Genomic DNA, 27,415 nt, shown 5'->3' on the forward strand with positions numbered 1-27,415 from the left:
TGGCTGGTGTTACCATTAGAGAGAGTGAGGCAGATGTCTCAGGTGGCAGAAACAGGTGATGGGAAGCAATGGTGACTTGTTGGAGGACAGTACTGTGTGCACCGCAGGGCCTGCTCTGTACTTCTCAGGCTAGCCTACTGTCCTCAGGTGCAGTGGCAGATGCTGTTCCATCACCATGCTGAAGGAAGATTCAGTTGCAAATCTGGTGGGTTCTTATACAGTGGTATCTCAGGTTACATACTCTTCAGATTCACTCTCCACTAACCCAGAAATAGTGCTTCAGGTTAAGAACTTTGCTTCAGGATGAGAACAGAAATTGTGCTCCAACGGCCTGGTGGCAGCAGGAGACCCCATTAGCTAAAGTGGTGCTTCAGGTTAAGAACAGTTTCAGGTTAAGAACGGGCCTCCAGAATGAATTAAGTACTTAACCCGAGGTACCACTGTACACAGAATGGGAGAGAGAGCGAGAGCTCCATCTTATCCTTTGTATCAGGCAGTAAAATGTCTTGTATCATGGCATGGAGTATATCCTGAACTACAAGGGAGGCAAGGAGACCAATTAAACCAACCCCTCTTCCTTCTTAACTTTCCCACAGCCACCAAGTAAATGATTTTCTTTTTCTCTATCTGCCTCCACTGAACAGCTGTTTGACCTTTTCGACTTTAACTGGCCCAACCTACTCTCTATATTGAGTGGAGTATTGTGGCACTTAGGCATGGGCCAAATAACAAGGACTCAAACCAGATTGTCCCATCGCAAGCTGTGTTTATTTCTTATGGAGTGTACAAATGGCAATGTCAGCCAGTTTGGGGAAATTAATTTAGACCCATAAGTTAAACATAAATCGAGCTAAATGCATCCAGCTATACCTATTCTAGACAGTGTGCCTAGACAAGGCAACACTTGTCTTTTGCATCCCTCAACTGAGCTTCTGGGCACCTTTTGTTTTTTCCTGGCTTTTGCTGCACTACTCATCTGTGCCCTTGAGCACGTTCCAGTATTCTAACTTTTAAAAAGTGTTTCAGTCCTTTTCATCTCTTGTACATTTTTGACTCCACAAGTTTCTTCAACTCCTCATGTGATGGCTTGGGATTCGGACTCGGAGGCTGAACCTGAGGAATCCCAGCCTGCACAGGAGTCCCCACCTCCAGAACCAGCTGAGCTGGGGCTGGGGCTTGAGCCTGAAGGGTCCTCACCTGTGCGGGATCCTCAGGTGCAGGCACCAGCTGAGTCTGCTCTGGCTCCTGAGATGATGGAGGACCCATTGCCTGCAGGTGCTCCACCCTCAGCCCCGTCAGGGAAAGGTGAAGTTGCCTCTGGGTCCGGTAACCCTCCAGCCTCTCCTGAGCTGCAGAGGCTCAGGGCAGAGAGGCGGAGGGAACTAAGTTCCCACAGGAGGAGTGCTCACCTCCAGGCCAGGAGAGGTGAGTCACCTGTGGATCGGGGCCGCCCTATGCCTCGGGGCAGATAAAAGCCAGTCAGCCCCAGTCCCAGGTTGCGGGAGCAACATTGTTGGTAGCCTGTTCCTGCCTGCACCCTGTCCTGCTCTTCTGCCAGAGTTCCTGACCTCACCCGACTCCCTGCCTTGGACCCTGCTTCAGCTTTGATGGACGGCCTCCGTACCGCACCCTCGACCTCGGACTGGACTCGGACCTCGCTGCACGGTTAACCCTCGGGACCAGCACACCTCATCTTTTTAGCTACTCTATTTGTAACTCAGCTTACATGCTGTATTTTTACTTCCTCTCTCAACCTTTCAGCCAATCATAAGAAGAGAAGGGTCTTGGTGAACTTTCTATCTCCCCCACTTGCCAGGTTATTAGGACGATCCTTTAGCCCTTCGGTGCAAAACATCATCTTGTATTGTCGACTCTTCCTGAGCAAAACACCCCCTGTACTTTTAACCTTCCTGCGAACTTTTGACCCTCCTATACAGGAGTTACTTGAAAGGAAAAAGCAATCATTTCACAACCTAGGTTTTACAGCTATAATCATGGCACAAAATGGTAGAAAGTCCTGCTCTTTCACAGACCAGTCTTAGCCATTGCTTACCTTTGCTAATGTTTTCAGGGACTAATCTATCTTCCTCTACTACCTGACCCTGGTCTATCCGGGCCAATGTAGGAATCCTCCTTAGCTTTTAACTCCCTTCTAACCTTCCAATGTGCCACCCCCTTCCTCCTTTCTGCTTAAAAAGTGGGTAGGTCAGTAGTCAGCAATCTTTCTGGCAAGTGTGCCCCACACCAAAGCTGTTTCCAGTATACAGTGGTGCCCCGCAAGACGAACGCCTCGCGAGACGAAAAACTCGCAAGACGAAAGGTTTTTTCGTTTTCGAGTTGCTTCGCAAGATGAATTTCCCTATGGGCTTGCTTCGCAAAACAAAGCTTGCCCCCGCACCCCGGACCTCTTTTGAAGCAAGGGGTGGCGGGGAGAAGATCGCTTCTCCCCGTTGCCAGCCCCGCAATCTCCGAATCTCCGGGGACAGAGGGGAAGGCGCGCGCGCGCCTTCCCCTCTATCCCCGGACCCCTTTTGACCCAAGGGGCGGCAACGGGGAGAAGCGATTCTCCCCGCTGCCCCTTTCCTTGCTTTAAAACAGGTCCCCTCTGTCCCCGGACGGTCTCCATAGGAACGCATTGATTGATTTTCAATGCATTCCTATGGGAAACCGTGCTTCGCAAGACGAAAAACTCGCAAGAAGAAAAAACTTGCGGAACGAATTAATTTCGTCTTGCGAGGCACCACTGTAAACCCATTACTAACGTAGTATTATTATATCAAGGACATGATGCAGAACGTACCTGCAAAAAAGTATGGAGGGGCCCTAAAACTAAATTTCAAAGACGAAACAATTCTCTTACAATTGGAATGGGGAGAGGGATGCCCCAAGAAGCTGAATTTATTTTGTAAATGAACAAAAGGGAAAGAAGTGAATAGTGAGAAGGCAGGTAGAACGAAACATCTGGAGGAACAAGGATTGCTGCCTCATCCTCTGTCTTCAGTTACCGTGCACGGAGCACAGTTTCCAGGGCTTAAAGTGCACCTGCAGATCAGCTCTGAGCAGCAGGATCCAAGGAACCATTTACCTGCAGCCAAGCTGCTATTCCCGCAGCCCCAGGTCACTTTGAAAGGATCCCAGACAGGAAAGAAAAGGATCTTTGTGCAATTCACTTTTGCCCTCAAAAGAAAAAGAAAAAAAAAGCTGTGCGTGTGGTGAGGGTGGGGGGGTGGGGTGGGGGGGAGTGAAACTCTCAACTGCCTCTTAACTTCCTGCCTCAATAATGTAGAAAAATCCAGTAAGCCCTACCCTGCCTCTTTTATTCTCTCACCTGCAAAAACAGCTTAGCAGCAGGAAGGACAACATCCTACCAGGGCGAGTTTCTATTGTAATCCGAACAAGTAATCCGAACGAGTGGCCGAACAAGCAGAAGGAAAGGAGTCTCAAGTAACACCAAATCATTGGGGACAAGTGTGCATAAGGGCTGGCTTAAAGGTGGCCAGACAAAATTCATTTTCCAGAATGCCACCATCCTTAAAGTAGCATAGCATGTCCACCGCTTACAGTGTGTTAAGAGTTCAGCCACCATGCCGGGTGTAGAATAATAGTAATAGTAATAGTAGTAGTAGTAGTAGTAGTAGTAGTAGTAGTAGTAATAATAATAATAATAATAATAATAATAATAATAATAATAATAATAATTTATTATTTATACACCGCCCATCTGGCTGGGTTTCCCCAGCCACTCTGGGCAGCTTCCAATAAAAAAACTAAAATACAATAACCTATTAAACATTAAAAGCTTCCCTAAACAGGGTTGCCTTCAGATGTCTTCTAAAAGTTTGGTAGTTATTTTTCTCTTTGACATCTGGTGGGAGGGCATTCCACAGGGCAGGTGCCACAACCGAGAAGGCCCACTGCCTGGTTCCCTGTAACTTGGCTTCTCGCAGCAACGGAACTGCCAGAAGGCCCTCGGCGCTAGACCTCAGTGTCTGGGTAGAACGATGGAGGTGGAGACGCTCCTTCAGGTATACTGGACTGAGGCCACTTAGGGCTTTAAAGGTCAGCACCAACACTTTGATTTGTGCTCGGAAATGTACTGGGACCCAGTGTAGTTCTTTCAAGACCGGTGTTATATGGTCTTGGCAGCCGCTTCCAGTCACCAGTCTAGCAGCCGCATTCTGGATTAGTTGTAGTTTCCGGGTCACCTTCAAAGGTAGCCCCACATAGAGCGCATTGCAGTAGTCCAAGCGAGAGATAACTAGAGCATGCACCACTCTGGTGAGACAGTCCACGGACAGGTAGGGTCTCAGCCTGCGTACCACATGGAGCTGATAAACAGCTGCCCTGGACACAGAATTGACCTGCATCTCCATGAACTGCTGTGAGTCCAAAATGACTCCCAGGCTGCGCACCTGGTCCTTCAGGGGCATAGTTACCCCATTCAGGACCAGAAACTATGACCGAGCCCAAGGTTTACCACTGAGGGAGTCGAGCAAGGACCAAGCTATTAAAAAAACACCTACCAGTCAAAACAGCACCGCTGCTTGGTCCTGGGCAGATGCAATGGTGAACAACCAAGCAAGTGACGACAAAGCTGTCATACCATCCCAACCATCCCAAGGGTGTGGCCACCTTGATGTAGCTACAGAAGAAGTCTGGAACTGGCCAGTGCTTGGATGGGTGACTGGGAATGACATTTCGGTTTGGTGACAGAGGTTAAGAAAATAAAATACAGGAAAATTAATATTTGACAGCATCTGGCCCAAGTTTGCTTGCAAGATAAGGCATCCAGGAAGAAGAATAGGAGCCTTGAATTTGCCCATCAATAGGACCTGGACAGCAGACCAAGTATGCACAATGGTCAGCTGGTCACTGTCTGTCTGTCTGCCCATCTCTCTTTCTCTCCCTGCTTTCCTGATATGTATTTCATTAGTATTTAAATTACAGTGGTACCTTGGTTTAAGAACAGCTTAGTTTATGAACAACTTGGATTAAGAATGCTGCAAACCCTGAAGTAGGTGTTTTGGTTTGTGAACTTTGCCTTGGAAGCAGAACATGCTCCACTTCCTGTTGAGTGTAAATTGAGTCCCACGCTGCTATGGGAAAGCATGCCTTGGTTTAAGAACGCTTTGGTTTAAGCGTTCTGGAACGGATTAAGTTCGTAAACCAAGGTACCACTGTATAGTCATTATTTATAAAACAGCACTGGCAAATTTTATAGAATCACAGAGTTGGAAGGGACCCAGAGAATCATCTAGTCCACCCCCTGAAATGCAGGAATTTCAGCTAAAGGATCCATAACAGACAGCCATCCAATCTCTGCTTAGAAACCTGCCAAGCTTGTTCCGTCTTCCATGTGTGTGTCCTCTTTTGCCTTCTTTTTGGGTCATGCATTCCCGCTTCTTCTTCTTCTTCTTTTGGTAATGTCTGAGTCCTGTAATAAGTGTGGTGCCAGCGTGTGAGAATGTTATAATGTTTTGCACGTCACAGAGGAATACCCCTGTTTTCAGTCATGAAATATTGGAAAGCAGTCCCTGATGAATACCTAGAGCCCAGGTGGGGTACATCAGCCCTGGGGGCTGGACGTGGCTGGACCCTCCAAGTGTCCATATTTTCCAGGGACAGTCCCAGATTAACAGAAGCTGTCTCAGTTTCTGATTTGATCCCAGAATGTCCCGCTTTTCCTTAGGACATCCCTATTCTCCTTTTTGTTATATATATATATATATATATATATATATATATATATATATATATATATATATATGGTTTTACATAACAAATTTAAATTCAAACAAATTATTCATCTCTTCATTTAGGATTCCCTGAATCCTCTGACTCCCCCCTGCCCTTCCATGGTTACCATTATCAATCCCCCCCAACTGCTTATCTTATTTTCTCTAATTTGTTAAAAGAATAATACTCCATTTTCCCATGGTTTTTCGTACATTACAAGCATTACTCAAATCCTGCCAAAGTTTTTAGCTGTTTACAGTGTTCTCTTAAATACATTATAAATTTCCCCCATTCCTTCTTAAAATTATTCTCTTCCTGGTTTCTGATTTTCCCAGTCACTTCTGTCATTTTGGAATAGTCCATCATCTTCATCAGCCATTTGTCTCTGGTTGGTACTTTGTCTTCTTTCTATCTCTGGGCCAGTAGTATCCCCGCTGCTGTCGTCGAGTACATGAATAGTCATTTCTGCTCCTTCAGAATCTCTGTACCTAGAATGCCTAACAAAAAAAGCCTCCGGTTTCCCCTATTTTCTTCAGAGATATGTTGGAGGGTGTGGAATAGGACATTCCTATTTCTAGGGATGCGGGTGGCGCTGTGGGTTAAACCACAGAGCCTAGGACTTGCCAATCAGAAGGTCGGTGGTTCGAATCCCCACAACGGGGTGAGCTCCCATTGCTCGGTCCCTGCCCCTGTCAACCTAGCAGTTCAAAAGCATGTCAAAGTGCAAGTAGATAAATAGGTACCACACCAGCGGGAAGGTAAACGGCTTTTCCGTGCACTGCTCTTCACATCACATCACATCATCCTCATTCTTCACATCACATCATCCTCATTTTGGCTATTATAGCCCGAGACTTCCATCAATCCTGTCTAGTGATTTTCAAATTTGCTATTTAATCTTCCATTTTATTGTTTTAATTAATGCTTTTAAACTTCAATTCCTAATTATTTCCTTCCTAAATCATTTTACAATAATTTATATAGTCCCCCTTACGAAACTTCTTGTAAACCTACAAGCGATGTTACATTAATGCAATTGTCTTTCAAATACAGTGGTACCTCGGGTTAAGTATTTAATTTGTTCTGGAGGTCCGTTCTTAACCTGAAACTGTTCTTAACCTGAAGCACCACTTTAGCTAATGGGGCCTCCTGCTGCTGCCGTGGCGCTGGAGCATGATTTCTGTTCTCATCCTGAAGCGAAGTTCTTAACCCAAGGTACTATTTCTGGGTTAGCGGAGTCTGTAACCTGAAGCGTATGTAACCCAAGATACCACTGTAAGACATATATTTCTTCCAATCCTTAAGGAAGTCCTGGTCTTTTTGGTTCCGAATTCTCCCAGTCAACTTTGCCAGTTCTGCATACTCCATCAGTTTTATTTGCTACTCCTCCTTCTTTGGTGCATGCAGGTCATTTTCACGTGTGTTGCTCTGCCCACCTCCCCCCCAGACACACTGCATGGCCCTCGGAAGGTTGCCTTAGAAGGGAGTGTGCCACTTTGGGGCTGAAAAAGGTTCCCTCCCCTGACCTAGGAATTAACTCAGCCCAGCACCCTACCAGATGGTGGAAGACGATTCGCACCCCGAAGCCCATGGCTTCCCTTTGCTTCGTTCTGGTTTAGAGAGAGGACTTGTCAGGCCTGCACCTGCCTTTCACTCTCTTCCCTCTGCCCCAAGCCCAGCTCCACTCAGCTAAGTAAACAAACACAGCACTTGTCCTGTTCCCAAGCTGCTCTGTTGGCAATCTCCCTCGTCCAGCCCCCAGTCTAGCAACACTTCTAAAACAAACACATGCACACTCACATGCACTCGCTGCTGCTGCTGCTGCTGAATGCAGTCACCAGAGATCCCCTCCTCCCTCATACTAGTGCAATGTGCGCAGGATCTCCGGCAGTGGAGACACTGGCCGCTCTCCGAAAATAAACACAGGCTGAAAGTATTAGCGCTAAAATAATAGGGGCAGCAGAGCCCCAGTGCCACATCTCTCCCCCCTCCCTTTCTTTTTCCATTACAAGGAACAGAGTCGAAAGGGCTCTTGGAGCAGGAAGCCACCTCCCTCCCAGAACTCACAGAGGTCTCTCCAGAGAAACAGAGGAATCACTACCCAGAGTGGAGTGCCGTTTAGCTTGGCAGCCTGACCAAGACAGACAGAATCTCAAAGTGTGTTTTCCCTTCCTAGGCAGAACATTAACTCCCCAAGACAGAATGATGGAGATGTTCTCATTTCTACCCCCTGCCGTTTTGCAATGCGACTTTTTATCTCTGACTGGTTATGAACTCCAAAAAGGCCTCAGCAGAAAGAGTCGTGAGTGGCACAAACGTGCTGGCGATGTAGAGGCTGTTTCTCCTGTTGCGGCTTCATTGCTGCCATTTGGTGTCCAAATAAAAAAATTCCTTCCAGTAGCACCTTAAAGACCAACTAAGTTAGTTCTTGGTATGAGCTTTCGTGTGCATGCACACTTCTTCAGTGCATCAGAGATTGCAAGCTGGGTGATCAAAAGGGGCAAATCATGTAATTTCAGCCCAAGATACAGGTATATAACATTGGAGCATGGTTGTTGGAAGGATGAGCATGGAAGGCAGAAACAGCAAAACATCTTGCCGTGCAAATTAAAAGCATTATGTACTATTTATTGTGCAGGATCAATGTGGCCCAAATGTGCTGATCATGAATACTTCAGTCAGCTTAGAGCCCTACAAACCGAGGTGAAAAGTTTTCTATTATTGCTGCTCCTTAGCTCTTCCAGATGTTTGTTCATCATTAAAGGAACATGCAGCTGTGCCTCATTGAACTCTGAGACTGCCATGCCAACTGGAGACTGAATGGGATGTTAGGAGATGCACCTCTGACAATGGGGCATTGTTGTCATCAAGCAAGGTTGATGGAGTTTCTTTTGGAAATCCTTGGGAGAAAGCAAAATGTGAGCTAGGGCTAAAGATACCCTTTGGGGACTGCAATGATCTTGAGAAGAGGTGTCTGACCTGGAATGCAACTCTGGAAACTGATGGAACAAGTTTGAGGACTCGGGGTAGAAATGGGGAAAGGCTATTGCTCAGTGAAGATCAGCGGTGTACTGGCAGATTCAGAAGTGCAGAATCCTTTCATGAGAGTCATAGGAATAGCCCCACACAGCCAAGCTGCCTCACTGCCACACCCTCAAATACAGCCTTCTAAGATTATACAATAATCTTATAATTATACAATAATAATAATAATTGTGAATGACTCTTGAGAGTCCCATGGACTGCAAGAAGATCAAACCTATCCATTCTGAAGGAAACCAGCCCTGAGTGCTCACTGGAAGGACAGATCCTGAAGCTGAGGCTCCAATACTTTGGCCACCTCATAAGAAGAGAAGACTCCCTGGAAAAGACCCTGATGTTGGGAAAGATGGAGGGCACAAGGAGAAGGGGACGACAGAGGATGAGATGGGTGGACAGTGTTCTCGAAGCTACCAGCATGAGGTTGACCAAATTTCGGGAGGCAGTGGAAGACAGGAGTGCCTGGCGTGCTCTGGTCCATGGGGTCATGAAGAGTCGGACACGACTAAATGATTAAACAACAACAATAATTGTGAATGCATTGGAGTGGTCATGCTGATCTCCATGTGATGCCTTTCAGCTGTATCTACTATTTGCTATGTGTGACCATGGACAAAGGATTTGTAGTTCTCCGATATATTTTTCCAGGGTGTCTTAAGCTGTGTTTTGCTTGACATTCCATTATGTGTAACAGAACTTGCACATCATTCTCTCGAAATTGAAACACCTTGTGTTTTCAGTGCTCCTAAATGCTTAGTTTTGGAGCAAAAACAACAGCTCCTTGGTGTTCTTCCTGCACACCTTCAGCATGGCCCTAGGAGCCAATCCTCAGTGGCTGACTCACCATCTTTCGCTCTGGTTGGCTCCAATCAGCATGACGGTTAAGAAGATTTCTTCTCAATGGCTAAAAAAGCTCACTTTTCCTGCTGATTGGGCAGCTCTAGGCTGCTGGAGACAGGGATCCTGCTGCAGAAACGGGAATGGGGCTTTGACCCACAGCAAGCCGAGACACCTCTGCTGAAGAGAGTACATGCTTTGCATGTGGAAGGCCCCAGGGAACGTGCCTCTCTGAAACCATGAAGACCTGCTTCCACTTGGTATAAATTAGGGGTAGCCAATGTGGAGTCATCCAGCAATCATCTGCCCAAGCCAACCACATAACCAATGATCAGGGATGATAGTAGTCCAACACCATATGGAGGACATCACATTGACTAACTCTAGTACAGATAAAACTGAGCTAGATGGGTATGAGACAGTTTCCTAGACATGCACTCTAAGTATGATTGAAATGGTTTGGGTACGTCCTTGAAACTCCTATAGGAAGCTGCCTTCTACTGAGCCAGGCCATATTTTGTGCCTTTCTAGACCATAGCTGTCAATGTTTCCCTTTTTTAGAGGGACATTCCCTTATTCCGAATAGGATTCATCGCAAAAAAAGGAAAAAGCTGACAGCTATGCTCCAGACATCCTTTCCCCCCCTTTTACTGTGCATTCAGGATAGTATCAAGTCGGTTATACACAAGCGTGCTTTCAGTAACATTTGTGCCTGCAGAGGTTTTCAAGTAGACATACTGCTTTGTTTCCAGTAAGTGCATGTCCCATAATTTCCTGCATAAATCCTGTAACATTTAATGCCACAAATTGTTCCAGAGTTATTTTCTGTTAACTTGGTTTTGTTGCATGCCCCTCCAGCAGTAATGAGGTAATATTGCAAAAAACATCCCATAGCAACTAATGAAAGCAGAGGATATGTGGAAGGCCCAGTATAAACCCACCATGAATGCTCTACTATTGCATCAATGGCAAGTTGCAGAACACAACCACACTGGACCCCACAACCAGTCTGGAAGAGATCTTTGGCCTGAAACCATTGCAGTAAACATTAAGTTTAGTGTGTGTGAGAGAAAACCTCTCCTCGTGAGATGGGCGAGTCTAAATTGATATTGTATTTGCAGAAAGTCGGCTCCCCTTTAAAAAAAATAAGAGTACAAACAAAGTAGTTTTCTTATAAAAGAATTCATGGGGTGTGTATGTTGGGGGGGGGGAACCAACCTTCCCCTCTAGTTCCCCAGGACCTACTGACAAATCCAAAGGATGGAGAGGAAGTGGCTGTCATTTCACAAGTGTCTCTCCCATATGTCTGGTATTAATAAGCCTAAGGGGACAAGGGTATGCAGGACAGGAGAAAAGACAGGCTGAGGCGGGGTGGGGGGGGGAGAGAACCGTGGATCAACAGTCCCATTTATTTGACATTAATCTCTAATGTAAACACACTTCCTTTCTCCAAAAGCTAACTTTGTGCTGCATTCTCAAAAGAACAAAGTATGAGCTTCCGGTGCACCGCGATCTCAGTACAAGCAGGGTTCTTACCGTGAGGGGAGAACCCGTGCTATTCTGAAGGATAGGGGCTACTCCAGGGCGCGGAGACCCCCCAAAACACTTCTGGAGGGTGTCCAGAAGGTCCGGTCCCCAGCGCGGCCAAGAGCGACCTAACCGGCCGCGAGGTAGCTTCAGAAGAAGCGAAGAGAGCGGCGGAGAGGTTTAGCGGGTCGAGGGGAAGCCATTACGCACCTTCAGATAGCGAAGCCCTGAGCTTGCTGAGAGAGCGGTACACTCTCAGATTAAAGGACTCCGAACATAAAAAACTTTAAAAACAGCAGTTAAAAGAATAAGGAAGCTTTGGAGCAACAAAGAGCTGTAATTAGAGTTCAGCTGGAAAGCCGGAATCAACTGAAACGCAACGCGACGCCAGGGCTGGAGAAAGTGAAAGTGCCGCCTCAGCGGATACGTTGTTTCCCCCCAGGTATCTCCTTTAGGAGAAAGTAACTTTAAAAGCAGGAGTGCTAGACTAAGAGAACGGAGGAAAGAGAAGGGGGGCCAGAGACAAAGTATCGGAATTAGGCGTCCTCGGTGAACCAGAGGGTGCAGAGAGGAGAAGGGGCGTTTCTCTACTGCGGTGCTGGAGCATACTGTTAATCAAATCCGGAAGAGAAGGCTCCGCCATTATTAAGAACCTTTCAAGCGTGGTGAGTGAGGAAGCAAAAAAGAAAAATTAAAAAGAGGACATTTACTTACATGTAGATTGGTATCTCTGCGTATGAGACTTTCCCCCTTCCCTAATTTATTTGTTTGGACTGGAAATTTGGGACCTTGGACTTACGTGGGACTTTAGACTCTCTCTGAGAAATAAGCCGCTGATACGCTTTCACAAACAGCCAGTTTTTAAAATTTGGTGACATCTAGTGGCAGGATGATGATTGCCTGATCTCCAGCCACTTTCTGCCTCCCCCGCCCGGCTTCTCTTTTCGTCTACCATCTCCCATCTACTCCTTTGATATACAACCTTTCTTTTGGTTATCCCCGCAAACTTACTTAGTAACCTGGATTAGCCTGATTAGAGGCGAGAAGAACCCTTGGGACTGGAATACTTCGAGTGTCGGAAAGAAGAATCGGTGGTAGAAACTTTATTCTGACTTCCTGAAGTATATATATATAAGGGACTGGCAATTTTGATTAGCAAAAACAAGAAGGGAAGTCGATATAAAGGAAACCAATTTGGGGGAATATCCAAGGGAGGCTACCAGAAATAATTACGGGGAAGAAGGTATTGTTTGGACGTGGGGAAACATAAGACGGCAAAATGTCACACACAGGAAAGAAAGGAGTGAATGGGGGGATGGCGGGTGATAGGAGGGGCTCGAAACAAGAGGTAGACTTCAAGTCAGATATTCTGAAGATGTTTGCGGAAATTAAACAGAGTCAAGATAATCTAGAACGTAAATTAGAGCAGGTGGATAACAAGATTGGTAAAATGGACAAAAAAATGGACGAAACTGTCAATGAACTTAAAGGCCAAATAAAGGAAGTTTTTAGGAGAACGCAGCTCACAGAGGAAGGCCTAAAGAGGACAAAAATGGAACTTAAGGATATGAAAAGGGAAAAAGATAGGATTAAAGTAGAAGTTATGGATTTAAACAAAGCACAGGAAGAAATGAAGGATACTATTGCGATGAATGAACTGAGGCAGAGGGAGGTGAATCTGAGATTTAGAGCTGTGCCAGAGTCACAAAGTGAAAATATTAAGGAGAGACTCATAATGGAGCTGGCAGGGTGGTTGGGGGAGCCAGCTGAGGAAATGGCCAAAAATGTACAGAATGCGTTCAGAATGAGGGCTAAAACAACAAAAGCAAAGAAATTTACAGGTGATTGCCTGATTACATTTAAGGACAAAGAAATGAGGAACAGGATTCTCCAAAGGAATAGAGAAAAGAGGCTAAACATAGATGGGAATTATATAATTATCTTTAAAGACATCCCAATAAGATTACTTAAATGAAGGGACTCGTATAAATCTCTGGCGCAGACATTGAAGAAAAACAAAATTGAATTCAGATGGGAATTCCCGGAAGGGTTATCATTTATGTATAGAGGTAAGAGACACAGGTTGTCAAGCCAGGAAGAAACCGGGAAATTTCTGAGGAAGTATAAGGAACTGAGAGTAGAGACGAATGGAGCGGGGGGAGCAGAGGGAGGATCTCCAGGAGGAATAGAGGAGGAGGAAGAGGGAGGAGGAAGCGGATCGGAAGAAGAGGCAGAGGGGGAGGAAGAAGACCCAGCAAACCTGTAAAGAAAAGGAGAAATTAGGAGAGAGTTAGGGAGTATGGGGTTAAAAATTTGGAACTGGAACATTAATGGGATGAATGAAAAAAAAAGGAGAAATAAAATTGAGCAATTTTTGAAAAAGAAAAACCTAGATATTATCTGTCTACAAGAAACGCATGTAGCCAGAAGGCACAGAAGGGTGTTAATTAACAAAAGATTGGGAAATGAGTTCGAATCTTCAAATAGGGAAAAGAAAAGAGGGGTGGTACTGTATATAAAAAATAAGATTGAAGCCAAGACGGTATTTAAAGATGAAGAGGGGAGAATGATTGGGGTCAGCTGCAAGTGGCAAGGAGAAAATTTGGTGGTAGTTGGGGTATATGCCCCAAATAGTAATAAGTCCGAATTCTTTAAAAACCTAGAGGAGAAATTATTAGAGTATGTAGATCAAAAAATCATTCTAATGGGTGACATGAATGGGGTGGTCTCGCTAGAAGTGGATAGACTGAGAGAAGGAGCTAGTAAAGAAGGGAAACTACCAAAATCCTTTTTTTCAATGGTGGAAAATTGTAACTTGATAGATATTTGGCGTCTCAGACATCCATTAGATAAACAATTCACCTTCCATTCCGAACCTAATCAATCGTTGTCACGTATAGATCAGATATGGACTTCAAGTGACCTATGTCCAAGAATTAAACTAATAGAAATAAGACCGAAAGTAATATCGGATCATAATCCGATAGAATTGGAATTAGAAAGTTTAGAGAGAAGAACCTTCAGATGGAGATTGAAAGATTATCTTTTGGATGATCAGAAAATAATCGAAAATGCACAGAAAAAACTGATGGACTACTTTGCGGACAACTGCGATAAAGGAACAAAGGCCAACATAGTATGGGATGCCAGTAAGGCAGTAATAAGAGGATACTTTATTCAACAGAATGCAATTAAAAATAAGAGCAGAGAAAAAGGAAAAGAAGAAATTTTAAAGCAGATAATGATAAATGAACAAAAATTATCCCAGAAACCTAACTGTCAAAAGACGAAAGAAAGAATTAAAATTTTACAAACCCAATTTGCTACAATAATAAACAGAGAGGTGGAGTGGAACATTAAAAAACTAAGACAAAAAAATTTCAAATTCTCAAACAAATCAGGCAAATGGCTTGCTTTGCAAATTAAAAAAAGAAAGGAACAGGGTACAATAAATAAAATAACAGTGGGAAGGGAAGAAATAACTGACCCAAAAGGAATTAGGAAGGAGTTCCTCAATTATTATAGAAGTCTGTACAATAATAAAGAGAGGAACAACTTAAGGAGGATAGAGAGATATTTGAAGGATAAAAGGGTGCAGAAAATCTCAACAGAGGAAAAACAACGATTGAATATCCCAATTAGAAATGAGGAAATAGAGGAAGTAATTAAAGACTTAAAGAGGGGGAAGGCCCCAGGTCCCGATGGATTCACCGCAGGTTATTATAAAGAGATGAAACACATTCTGGTGGGTCCTCTGAAGGAGACGATGAACAATATTTTAAGGAAGGGAGAAATCCCAGAGACCTGGAAGGAGGCATACATCACACTCATTCCCAAACAAGATGCAGACCCAACCCAAGTGAAAAATTATAGACCGATCTCACTGTTGAATGTAGACTATAAAATATTTGCAGGAATCCTGGCAAGGAGGTTGAAGAGGTTGCTATCAGAAATTATTCATAAGGATCAGGCGGGATTTCTGCCAGGCCGGCAGATGAGAGATAATACAAGAAATATCATCAACATGTTAGAATACCTATCTATGAGAATTGATAAACAAGCCATAATGATGTTTGTCGATGCCGAGAAGGCTTTCGACAATGTGATATGGGATTTTATGTTGAAAAATCTAGTACATATGGATGTAGGTAATGAATTCTTTAACGGGATCAAAGCGATATACACAGAACAGAAAGCGAAATTGATAATAAATAACACTGCGACAGAAGAGATAAAGATACAGAAAGGAACAAGACAGGGTTGTCCACTCTCCCCGTTATTGTTTATAATAGTACTGGAAGTTCTTTTAAACTCAATAAGACAGAATGGAAATATAAAAGGAGTGTCAGTCGGACAAAATGTGTATAAGATCAAAGCTTTTGCTGATGACATAGTGATAATGACAGAGGAACCAACAATCGCAATAGAAGAAATACTAAAGGAAATGGATCAATTTGGAGAGGTGGCAGGCTTTAAATTAAATAAGATAAAAACGAAAATGATAGGTAAAAATATAGATCAAAAGACAATAGAAACAATCCAACATCAATCACAGATTGAGGTGGTCAAAAAAGTGAAATACCTCGGCATTTGGCTAACCCCTAAAAATATAGACCTATTTAAAAACAACTATGAGCCGATGTGGAGGGGAGTAAGAAAGGATTTGGAAATATGGGGAAGGTTGAAACTGTCATTCTGGGGAAGGATTAATACAATCAAGATGAATGTTTTACCAAGGCTGATGTTTCTATTTCAGACTATCCCTATAATTAAGGGTAACCGAATCTTTAAGGATTGGCAAAGAACACTTTCACGATACATCTGGCAGGGCAAAAAACCCAGAATTCAGTTTAAACTACTAACAGACATAAAGGAAAGGGGGGGTTTTGCCCTGCCCGACCTGAAACTATATTATGAGGCCTCGTGCCTCTGCTGGATAAAAGAATGGGTGAAATTGGTGAACAGGGAGCTACTCGATTTGGAGGGCTTCAACAATAGATTCGGCTGGCATGCCTATTTATGGCAGAATAAAAGGAAAGTGCATAAGGGATTTGAGGATCATATTTTTAGAGGGCCATTAATTGAAGTATGGGATAGATATAAAAATCTGTTAGAATTCAAAACACCACATTGGCTATCACCTCTTGAAGTAATGAGTGTGAAAACTATTAATATGAGAAGCAATTGGGCAACATACAGTCAGCTATTAACTAAGGAAGATGGGAAATGGAAATTAAAACCATATGAGCAAGTCAAGGAGCATGTCTATGACTGGTTACATCACTTCCAGGTTAATGAGATGTTTAGAAAAGATTTTAAGGAAAGAGGTTATGCAGACAAAGATTCCAAATTCCAGACAGAGATTATAAACAACGAAGTGAAAATTATATCTAAAATGTACAGGATACTGTTAGACTGGAACTTAGGGGATGAGGAAGTCAAAGTGGTGATGATCCGTTGGGCAAAAGATATAGGCCATAGTATTCAATTTGAGGACTGGGAGAAACTTTGGGAGGATGGGCTAAATTTTACGGCATGTATAACGATAAAGGAAAATGTCATGAAGATGTTTTACAGGTGGTACTTAACACCTAAGAAACTATCGAAAATGTATAAGGTGGACAGCAAGTGCTGGAAATGCAAAGACAAAGAGGGCTCCTTTTACCACATGTGGTGGGAGTGTGTTAAAGTGAAACAATTTTGGGAAAAAATATACATCGAATTAAAGAAGATCTTAAAATATACGTTCACAAAGAAATCAGAAATTTTCCTATTAGGGATATTAGGCCACGAGATAAAAAAGGAAGATTGCAGATTAGTATACTATGCAGTGACAGCAGCAAGGGTAGTTTTAGCCCAAAAGTGGAAACAGCAGGAAATACCAACAGTGGTGGAGTGGAGATCAAAGTTGTTAGACTACGCGGAGTTAGATAAATTGACAGGAAAACTTAGGTATCTGAGAGACCAAAAGTTCATCAAGGACTGGGGAAAGTATGTAGATTATCTGGAACATATTAGTGAGGGACAAACAACGCTAAAGGGATTCAGAGATGCACTGTGAAGGACTATGAGTTATTGTCTAAAGAAAATAGGAGTCGTGAAAGGTTAATGACAATATAAGCCATGAAATGCGTAACTTTAATTATCACTTCGAATGATTTGCGGACAAGCTGAAGGAAGTTCTAAAAGAGATGGTTTTGTAATATTGTGGATGTGATAACTACAAACTTGTGCAAAACTTTTCTTTTTTCTTTTTTTTCCTTTTTATTGTTGTTTGATTGTGCTTTATCTTTCTTTGTTTTCTTATGGAATTATTCAATAAAAAGAATTATGGGGGAAAAAAAAAGAACAAAGTATGTGTTGGTACAGACCTCACGGCTACTGAAAATAATTTTTTAAAAAAATCTCAATTTTCCTCTACACCTTTTGGCATTATGTGCATTTTCAACCTTGTTATTGAAAAACTCATCAATATGCTGCAGAACTATTGCCGATTTGCAACTATATTAAACAAGCACCACACTTAGAAATGCAGCCCTTTATATGTCTAACTGAACTAAACTCCACTGAGTTAAGCAGAATGAATCTACAAACAAGTGTGTGTCTACAGTGGAACCTTGGTTCCTGAACTCCTTTGTTGTCATACATTTCGATTCTTGAACCTTGAGAACCCGGAAGTAAATGCTTCCATTTTCAAATGTTTTTTGGAACCCGAACATGCGACGCAGCTTCGGTTAAGTGCAAGAAGCTCTTGCAACCAATAAGAAGCCGTGCCTTGCTTTTTGAAAGTTTCAGAAGCTGAAGAGGTTTCTGGAACAGACTTTGTTCGAGAACCGAGGTACCACTTTATATAGGAATGCAACTTTCTCCAAAGTTAATCTTTCTTATACACTTTCTGTTTGCTCAAACCCATGCATTAGGGATGGGAAACCTTTGGCCCTCTGGCTGTTACTGAACTACAGTTCCCACCACTGCCCTGTTGGAAATGGAGTCCAACAACAAGCTCCCCATTGCTGACTTACATCATCAAAGGTTTGACCGTGGACTCTAGGCTGTAGTTCTCTTCAGCTGCTACCAATAAGGTTTAAGGCATCCCTGGAGCAGGGCCAATGAGGATGGGCACCCTAGCTCTGCCCTCACCCATCACCATCTCTGAGAACTTCATGAGACCATTTGGGTGGAAAAGTGGCAAACAAATTTAGCAAATAAATAATAAGAAGCAAGCAAGCCAGGTCCTGACGCTTTGCTTGAAAAGCACAAGTGATTTCATGAGTTCTTTCAAACCTCAGGCCCTGGGGTTGCAAAATCAACAATCACTTCATTAAACAAAGACATTAATTTTAACAGCTGTACGGCAGATGGAGAGCAGAAAACGCAAGCTTGGGACTTTCCCCTCTGCTTTCGTATTCCCTCCCTCCACCCTGCCTACAAGACATCTCCTCCCCACTCGACTCCCCTGCCCCAGCCTACAGCTATAATATGGTTTATGTGAGGATCAGAAAAATAAACAGAACATAGCCGGGACTGTCCTAATGTGCTAAATTACCGAAAAAGACATAACAGATTAGCAGAGGGGCTCAGGCATGATGGAGAGTGGCCAGAACTTCCCATCTCTGGGAGTTATTTAGTTAAGGGTCGGTTTTGCTTTCCCTGCTTCTCAGGATGGATGACAGCCTTCATCGAAAACAGCGGGGGGGGGGGTCTCTGAGTCAGAGACAAGAGTTTATAATGAAGGCGGGGGGGGGGCAAAGGAAACACTGAGGCATTTTGTTTGAGAAGCTTCCGCTGAGACTTCTTCGGTGGGGTATTGCAGGCCTAGTAGCAAGAATGGCACGCTCACCAGCCATTAGCGTCTTTGGCCAACTTGACCTCTCTCTCTCTCTCTCTCTCTCTCTCTCTCTCTCTCTCTCTCTCTCTTTTTTAAATGATATTTATTAGGAGTTAAAAAAATTACAGAAAATAGAAAAAAGGAAAACAATAAATTTTTTTTACAGAACATACCTTACAATACATAAAAAGAAAAACATAGAAAAACAATACAACAAAACAGCAAAAAGAAACAAAAACACTAAAACACACATCCAGTGTTCCATATCTTTACCTTTCATTTACTTGTTTCATCGGCCTCCTCACACCTCCCTTTTTTGTATTCTAGTTCAATTACCTATTTCAGCAAATTCTTTCCATCTTTCTCAATTTTTGTTCTATAGTTTATCTTAACAGTCTAACCTTAAATTTTTTCATTTTGGCCCATTATCAATCAGTTTTTACTTAATTCTTTATTACAATTCTGCTAAAACCAAATACCTTCATTCCAGCATCCTTCTAACATTCATTAATTTTGCTATATTTTTGTAAATATACTTTAATTTTTTTCCAATCTTCTTCCACCGACTCTTCTCCCTGGTCTCGGATTCTGCCAGTCATTTCTGCCAGTTCCATGTAGTCCATCAGCTTCATCTGCCATGGTGGGTAGATCTTGTGTCTTCCAGTGCTTTGCGATAAGTATTCTTGCTGCTGTTGTAGCATACATAAAAAAATTTCTATCCTTCTTTGGCACCAATTGGCCGACCATGCCCAGGAGAAAGGCCTCTGGTTTCTTCAGAAAGGTATATTTAAATACCTTTTTCATTTCATTATAGATCATCTCCCAGAATGCCTTAATCTTTGGGCATGTCCACCAAAGGTGAAATAATGTACCTTCAGTTTCATTACATTTCCAACATTTGTTATCGGGCAAATGGTAAATTTTTGCAAGCTTGACTGGTGTTATGTACCACCTGTAAATCATTTTCATTAAATTCTCTTTTAAGGCATTACATGCCGTAAACTTCATACCAGTGGTCCATAACTGTTCCCAGTCAGCCATCATAATATTATGTCCAACATCTTGTGCCCATTTAATCATAGCAGATTTCACCGTTTCATCTTGAGTATTCCATTTCAACAGCAAGTTATACATTCTTGACAAATTCTTGACTTTAGGGTCTAACAATTCTGTTTCCAATTTTGATTTTTCCACCTGGAAGCCTAATTTTTTGTCCAAATTATATGCCTCCATTATTTGATAATAATGGAGCCAATCTCATACTCTGTTTTTTAATTTTTCAAAGCTCTGCAGTTTTAATCTGTCTCCCTCTTGTGCCAAGATTTCCCAATACTTCGGCCATTTGGCCTCCATATTGAGTTTTTTTCTGAGCCTTTGCTTCCATTGGTGACAACCATCTTGGGGTTTTATTTTCTAACAAGTCCTTATATCTTATCCAAACATTAAACAGTGCTTTTCTGACAATATGATTTTTAAATGCTTTATGTACTTTCACCTTATAGTACCACAAATATGCATGCCAACCAAATACATTGTTAAAACCTTCTAAATCCTCTCGAGCCATTAGCGTCTTTGGCCAACTTGACCTCTCTCTGGAAGGGTGAAACAAAGCTGAGCCACCATTGTGGGAACAAAGATTTATTCCGGCCACAGATCATCATGTATGAAACAAAAGCCTAGATGGGAAAACATTACATAAGCATTTCTGTAACTGTATTTGCATTTACAAAAGAAAACTAAAATTAAAAAAAATTGCAGAAACCTCAATTGGATTGGATGCATCCAATGCTAGTCCTACGCAGAGTAGACCCACTGAAGTTTATGGACATGACTAAAGGCTTGGACACACCTCCGTTTGCCCTGTCACTTTCCCCTGGGGAAACCCAATCTTTAGCGCTGAACAAATGGCAATTGGGTTTTCTGTGCATTTCTGTTTGTTCCGATTTGGCACTAAAGAGCTGGTTTTCTGGGGGGAATTGGCAGAGCAGAGGCAAAATCACTCCGTCCCATGCCTAGAAAGCACAGGATAAGCACAAAATCTCTGGGACACATTCTTTCTAGGCATGGGAAAAGCAGAAGTGTGGAAGAGCCTTAACTTAGGTCCTTCAATTCTGATAGGTCTACTCTTAGTAGGACTTGATTGGATGCATCCCATATTGCCCTTTCTTTCTTTCTTTCTTTCTTTCTTTCGAGCGGAAAACGTCATACTTGAAATTCTCAAATCATATTCTTTTTGCATTTCACTTTTCTTTCTGGCAAAAACTTCAAGCTGATATCATTGACAGAAATAAGGCACCCAATGAGCCCACTCAAAGATTCTGTCAGTAACTGCGGTCTGATCTCTACATAAAACAGTTAGCATAATAAAACAAGTGAAACAGACTAGCTTCTCTAGTCTCACAAGGATTTAAACGGGGCCTGAGGTCTTCCTTGTAGTAGAAGAACAGGAAGGAAACACACAACTGCAACATGGGCATCAGGACAACAAACAGCGGCTTTTGAAAGGGAATTGTTTCTATTGCAGAAATGGTGCAAGATGCAGCGGCAGTGTGCATGGTGGGGTGTGGGTGGGTGTGGAGCTACCTACCGGGCCTGACATCATGGCTGCTTACCTGGCCAGGGCTGGGGCAAGGCAGCTTTGAGGTCAGCGCTGTGCTGTGATACAAAATTAAAGGTGAAAGGTTGTGGGTGGCGTTGTGGTCTAAACCACTGAGCCTCTTGGGCTTGCCGATCACAAGGTCAGTGGTTCAAATCCCTGCAATGGAGTGAGCTCCTGTTGCTCTGTCCCAGGTCCTGCCAACCTAGCAGTTCGAAAGGACGCCAGTGCAAGTAGATAAATAGGTACCACTGTGGCGGGAAGGTAAACAGCGTTTCCGTGCATTCTGGTTTCCATCACGGTGTTCTGTTGCGCCAGAAGCGGTTTAGTCATGCTGGCCACATGACCCGGAAAGCTGTCTGTGGACAAACGCCAGCTCCCTTGGCCTGAAAGCAACATGAGCGCCACAACCCCATAGTTGCCTTTGACTGGACATAACCATCCAGGGGTCCTTTACCTTTACATTTTACCTTAGAAAACTAAAGTAATCACACCCATCCACCCAAAATGCATATGTATGTGTGTGTATATATTGACTAGCAGAGAAAATGAGGTGATGGGGGTAAAACAAAAAGGCGACAACAGCTCTGCAAATGCTTCCTTCATAGCTCTGAAACGTTATCATCTGTACATAGCCAACTATGTTGGTGAAGCTGCCAGTTCAGCCAGGATTGTGTGCTGCTGTTTCTGCTTCTGCTTCTCCTCCTCATATAGTTGCTGCTCAGATGAGCCTCCCAGATGGTCTTTATTAAATGGATATTCCAATGTTTCCATCATGGGACTACAAACTCTCGCCAAGAATGTTCGGTTCTGGCTCCTCCTGGCTGAGATTTACTCTCTTCCAGGATTGTCAGTTTACAAATGACCCAGGTACCTCCTGGTACATGAGATTAAAAGGCATCTGTTTGCCTGATAACCTTCCCAGACTCCGATGAAGTATGTTGCACAGCCCCGCATTCACAAGTAGCAGGAACTGCGGACGTATGGGAATTGGCCATCTAGAGCAGCCTGAAATGGCAGATTGCTTAAAAGCACAGAGAGGCTAAATTGAAAAACAAGGTATGCTCATTTTCCCAGGGTAGCAGTGGTGGAACCTGTGTTGAATTTCCAAGGACTGGAGGAGAAAAAGAGGGTATAATCTAACAGTACGTTGATGTGGAGGTATACAGAGGTGTATTCTGAGTTGAGCAATAACAACAGGTGTGAAGTTCAAGGAGAAAAATGAAGATTCCATCATAATGTTAAGGTCATGTCAAGCGATGGTTCTGCTTTAAGGCAAAACCAAGCAAGCAGTTTAGTGCTAAGTATCTGTAGGTGGGGTAACTAAGCCAGCTGTCATGGGTAAAATTTGGAAAGTCTGCAACATGGGATGGGGTGTATGGGGTATTAGGGAAGGGGTAGTACCTCTGGTGAGGGACACGTTGTGATCCTTCTGGGATAGCTTGTCCATCCTTGGTCCCCATCCTGCACTCAGCTCTCACCTGTGGCCCCTTGAAGTTGTCAGCATGAGATGGCAACCATACCCCCAGGAAACGGCTTCAACTGACTGGTGAAATCAGGTGAGGGTAGCCAATGGGTCTTGAACACTTAATGAGTTAGGGACTTCCTCTGCATGCGAAGACAGGCTCCGGTGGATTGAGTGGACGAGACCAATAATGGGTCCAACGGTCAAGAAGGTGGCTTCTGCATGTGCCGCAGAGGAAAGTAAGGGGCAGATGAGACTCTTCAACCTGGGGAGGTAGCCCACCTAGGAGAAGAAAATCTCTGATCCTAAATTTATACTGCCTTGTGGTATAGTTTCAGGAGAGGCTAAGGAATAAACCCCACACAAATCTGGAGTGGAGTTCTTAAAGAGGGTTGTACGGAGGATCTGGCTGGTGCCAAATGTATTGCTCTGCTTTCCTTTGGACCACATCAGTGAGGCTCACGGGGGGGGGGGGGCTTGTTGTCTAAGCAGCCCAGGACTTCCATACACACTGCCCAGGCTGGCGCCCCAGAGAGCTCACTTTGGTGCTGCTAACACTGTGGCTTGACTTCACCTCCAGAGATGCACTCCATTCTCTCTCAAGACAGATGGGTGACAACAGCAACAACATGGGCATATGCAATATTACAGTGCAAACTTATATGTGCCTATTCAGGAGTAAGCTCCACTGAGTTCAGCAAAACCTACTCCCATGTAAGTGTCTAAACTGGGTTGCTGTCTTAATGACCTGCCAGTATATCTTAGATTCCAAGGAAGGAGTAGAGGGCTTCCAGCCTGTGGACCAAATGCAAGACTCTAGATCTCTCTACTCTTTTCTCAGACCACACCCTTCACAGTCCCTGCTCCGAATCCCTCCTTGAATATTTTTGCCTCAATGGAATGTGTCATTGAATTGTGATAATGTCTCACATTTGCTTGAATGGAGGATGGAGAGGTGTCAATAGGTGTGTCTAAACCTCTGACTTTCATTTGGCTGGAGTGGGTGGGTTTTGTGGATTCCGCCCCCTCCCCCCCACTGGAGTGTGCATCACCAGGAGGGCTTTAAGCCCTGGATGCAGCCTTGCAACTGTTACATCCAACAGATTGTATTATTCCAGGAACTTTTGGAAAGTTCACTTGAGTAAATAATTTCATTCCTATGCATATAGACTGGTAGAAAGACAGAGGTACCAGTGTGAACACACATCACTGATAAGAGAAAAAAGATGTATGGAGGAGAGAAATTTAACTGCCCCATAAACCATCTGCTGAAAGTTGGTGAAACACCCAATTGACGTCAGTGGTGGTCCTCTCCAAGAAGCAAAGAAAGATCTCAGGGCTATGTGAGTAAATAGCAGCAGAAGCAGAATTTGTGGGGCCTGGTGCAAGGGAGCTGTAACACAAACAGAGAGATGCCTTGAGTGTAATATTTGCACATCAAGCAGATGGGAAGACAGCGAGAGGTGAAATGAGTCTGTCCACAAACATTCACAAATTTCCCCTCTGTGAATGGTGAAGGTGAATATCTGTATTACAAGTGTTTGCATTTATTATATTTGTCCCCCATGGAGCAAGCATCCTGGTTGAGCCCGTACAGTCATACCTCGTGCTGTGTCCGCTTCATGTTGCGTCTTTTCGCGTTACGTCCCACGGCAACCAGGAAGTATCGGAATGGGTTACTTCTGGGTTTTGCCACTCACGCATGCACAGAAGCGCCAAATCACGCCGCGCGCCTGTACAGATGCAGTGCTTTGAGTTGCGGGTGTTTCACGTTACGGACGGGCCTCTGGAATGGATCCCGTCCATAACACGAGGTACCACTGTATTGAAACACGAGCATCTCCTGGTCCTAGTCAAGGGATGGGGAATCTGTTGCCCTCCAGATGTTGCTGGACTCCAGCTCCCATCAGCCCCAGCTAGCATGGGAGTTGGAAAAACATAAGGAAGACCAGCTACCTCTTCCTAGTCAAACACTCTGCCCACAGCACCAAGCTGACTCACTTCTAGATGCGTTATCAGAACCTTCTTCATAGTGGTCTCCCAATCTTTAATCTACCTCCTTGCTATAAATACAGCTGTTCCCCAAAGTGGATAGTTTTAAGAAGTGTGTAAAGACTTTTATTTATTTCACCAGGCATTTGCCTGAAGAGTTTTTTACTCTTCTGTTTTAACTGATCCATTACCCTGCTGTTTGCTATGCAGCTTACGGAATTTTACTGGGGTTTTAAAAAAATGGTTTTATTTGTATTTCTTTTTTGTGGAATATAGAGTGAGAGGCACTCGGTTGGTAGAGCATGAACTGTTTCATCTCAGGGTCGTAGGTTTGAGCCTCGTGTTGGGCAAAAGTTTCCTGCACTGCAAAAGGTTAGACTAGATGGCGCTTGTGGTCATTTCCAACTCCACAATTCTATGATTCTATATACAGTGGTACCTCAGGTTACAGACGCTTCAGGTTAAAGACACTTCGCTAAGCCAGAAATAGCACCTCAGGTCAAGAACTTTGCTTCAGGATAAGAACAGAAGTGCGGCGGCAGCGGGAGGCCCCATTAGCTAAAGTGGTATCTCAGGTTAAGAACAGTTTCAGGTTAAGAATGGACCTCCGGAATGAATTAAGTTCTTAACCCGAGGTACCACTGTGTATTCAAATCCAACTAACTTCTATTCAGAATAGACCTACTAAAATTAATGGACCCTGGGTTCATCATGTCTATTAATTTTATTGGGTCTACTCTGTGTACGGCTGGCTTCGGCCTAACCTGTTTGTTTTTGCAAGTCACCTTGGACCCCATATTGGAGAAAAAGTTGGATTTAAGTCTTAATAATAAATGAATGAGGAAATAATAAATATTCAAAATGGAGATCTAAATAAATAAAACAATTTTCATTTTCAGTAGAGGGTTTTTAGTAGCAGTTAACTTTTATCAGTATCTGTTTGCTGTCTTGGGATTTGCACAATGGTTTTATACTAGGTCAGGGGTCAGCAACCTTTTTCAACCATGGGTCGGTCCACTGTCCCTCAGACCATGTGGTGGGCCGAATATATATTTTTTTTGGGGGGGGGGAATGAATGAATTCCTATGCCCCACAAATAACCCAGAGATGCATTTTAAATAAAAGCACACATTTTACTCATGTAAAAACACCAGGCAGGCCCCACAAATAATCCAGAGATGCATTTTACATAAAAGGACACATTCTACTCATTAAAAAAACCCACACTGATTCCCAGACCGTCCGTGGGTCGGATTGAGAAGGCGATTGGGCTGCATCCGGCCCCCAGGCCTTAGGTTGCCTACCCCTGTACTAGGTCATACATCTATCCAATCAAGAAACAGCTCTTGGGGTTAAATGGGTGAAAACTATGTTAAAAAGTTAAAAATTAAATTAAATTTCTCTTTGTGACCCTTATCCCTGGAGACCTAACATCCATGACAAAAAAACCAAACAGTTTGCATACCCAATTATGCCACCAAATAAATCAAAGAACGCAACATAAATACATATGGACAAAGCAATATTAATAGCAGATGTCCCCAAGAATTTTATTGTGTCTCCCAGAGGATCATAAAACTATTTAAATAATAGCAGCCAAAACTGCTGAACCACAAACATTGGGTCAGTCTCCTTGAGTACAACTTCCCTTGGGGAAGATGGGACTAATTAGAAATGGCATGTTAACAAATCTAATTGTATTACATGCCCTCTTCCACAGGTAAAACAAGAGTCACGTGCTACAAGATTTTAAATCAATATTCATTCTCCTGCCCCCAAATAGGTAGAGTTGTGCTGAATATTCCCCAAATCTGATTTTTCAGGTAGAACCTAGTAAATTCAGTGGGGTAAGAATCCCTGCCAACCCTCCTCCACTTAGATTGTGTGGTTACATGGGTGATCCCACCCAATCAGGGATTGCACAATGATATTGAGTAGACGGAGGTGCAATCCTGCTAAGATTATAATTATGTGCTTCCTGCATTGCAGGGGTTGGACCAGCCGATCATTGGGGTCCCTCAACACTTCATCATCTCCTTAAAGGCATTGATCTCCTGGTGACATGTCAATTCAACTGTCTCAAAGCCAAAATGTAAAGGGGGGGTGAACCATTCCCTAATGCCAAGAGAAATGAGATAGCCTCCCCCCACGAACCACTGGCAGGGTAGCTTGCTTTGCATGGCTGAACATGAACTACATTTATTTGCTGAGCTGAGAGGTGGAATAAATCATAGGGAGGAGAGATGCAACAGCTTAGATAAAACCTTGAGAAGCATAAATCAGTATGGGACAGAAAAGAGATAAAAACCCTGAAACGGATGTTAAAAATGTGCTTCTCCTGCCAAATTCCAGCAAAGGATCCCGCCTCTGTTTAAAGAGTTTGGAAAGCCTCACT

This window comes from Podarcis bocagei (genome assembly GCF_964188305.1).
Source record: "Podarcis bocagei genome assembly, chromosome: 15".
Taxonomy (NCBI): domain Eukaryota; kingdom Metazoa; phylum Chordata; class Lepidosauria; order Squamata; family Lacertidae; genus Podarcis; species Podarcis bocagei.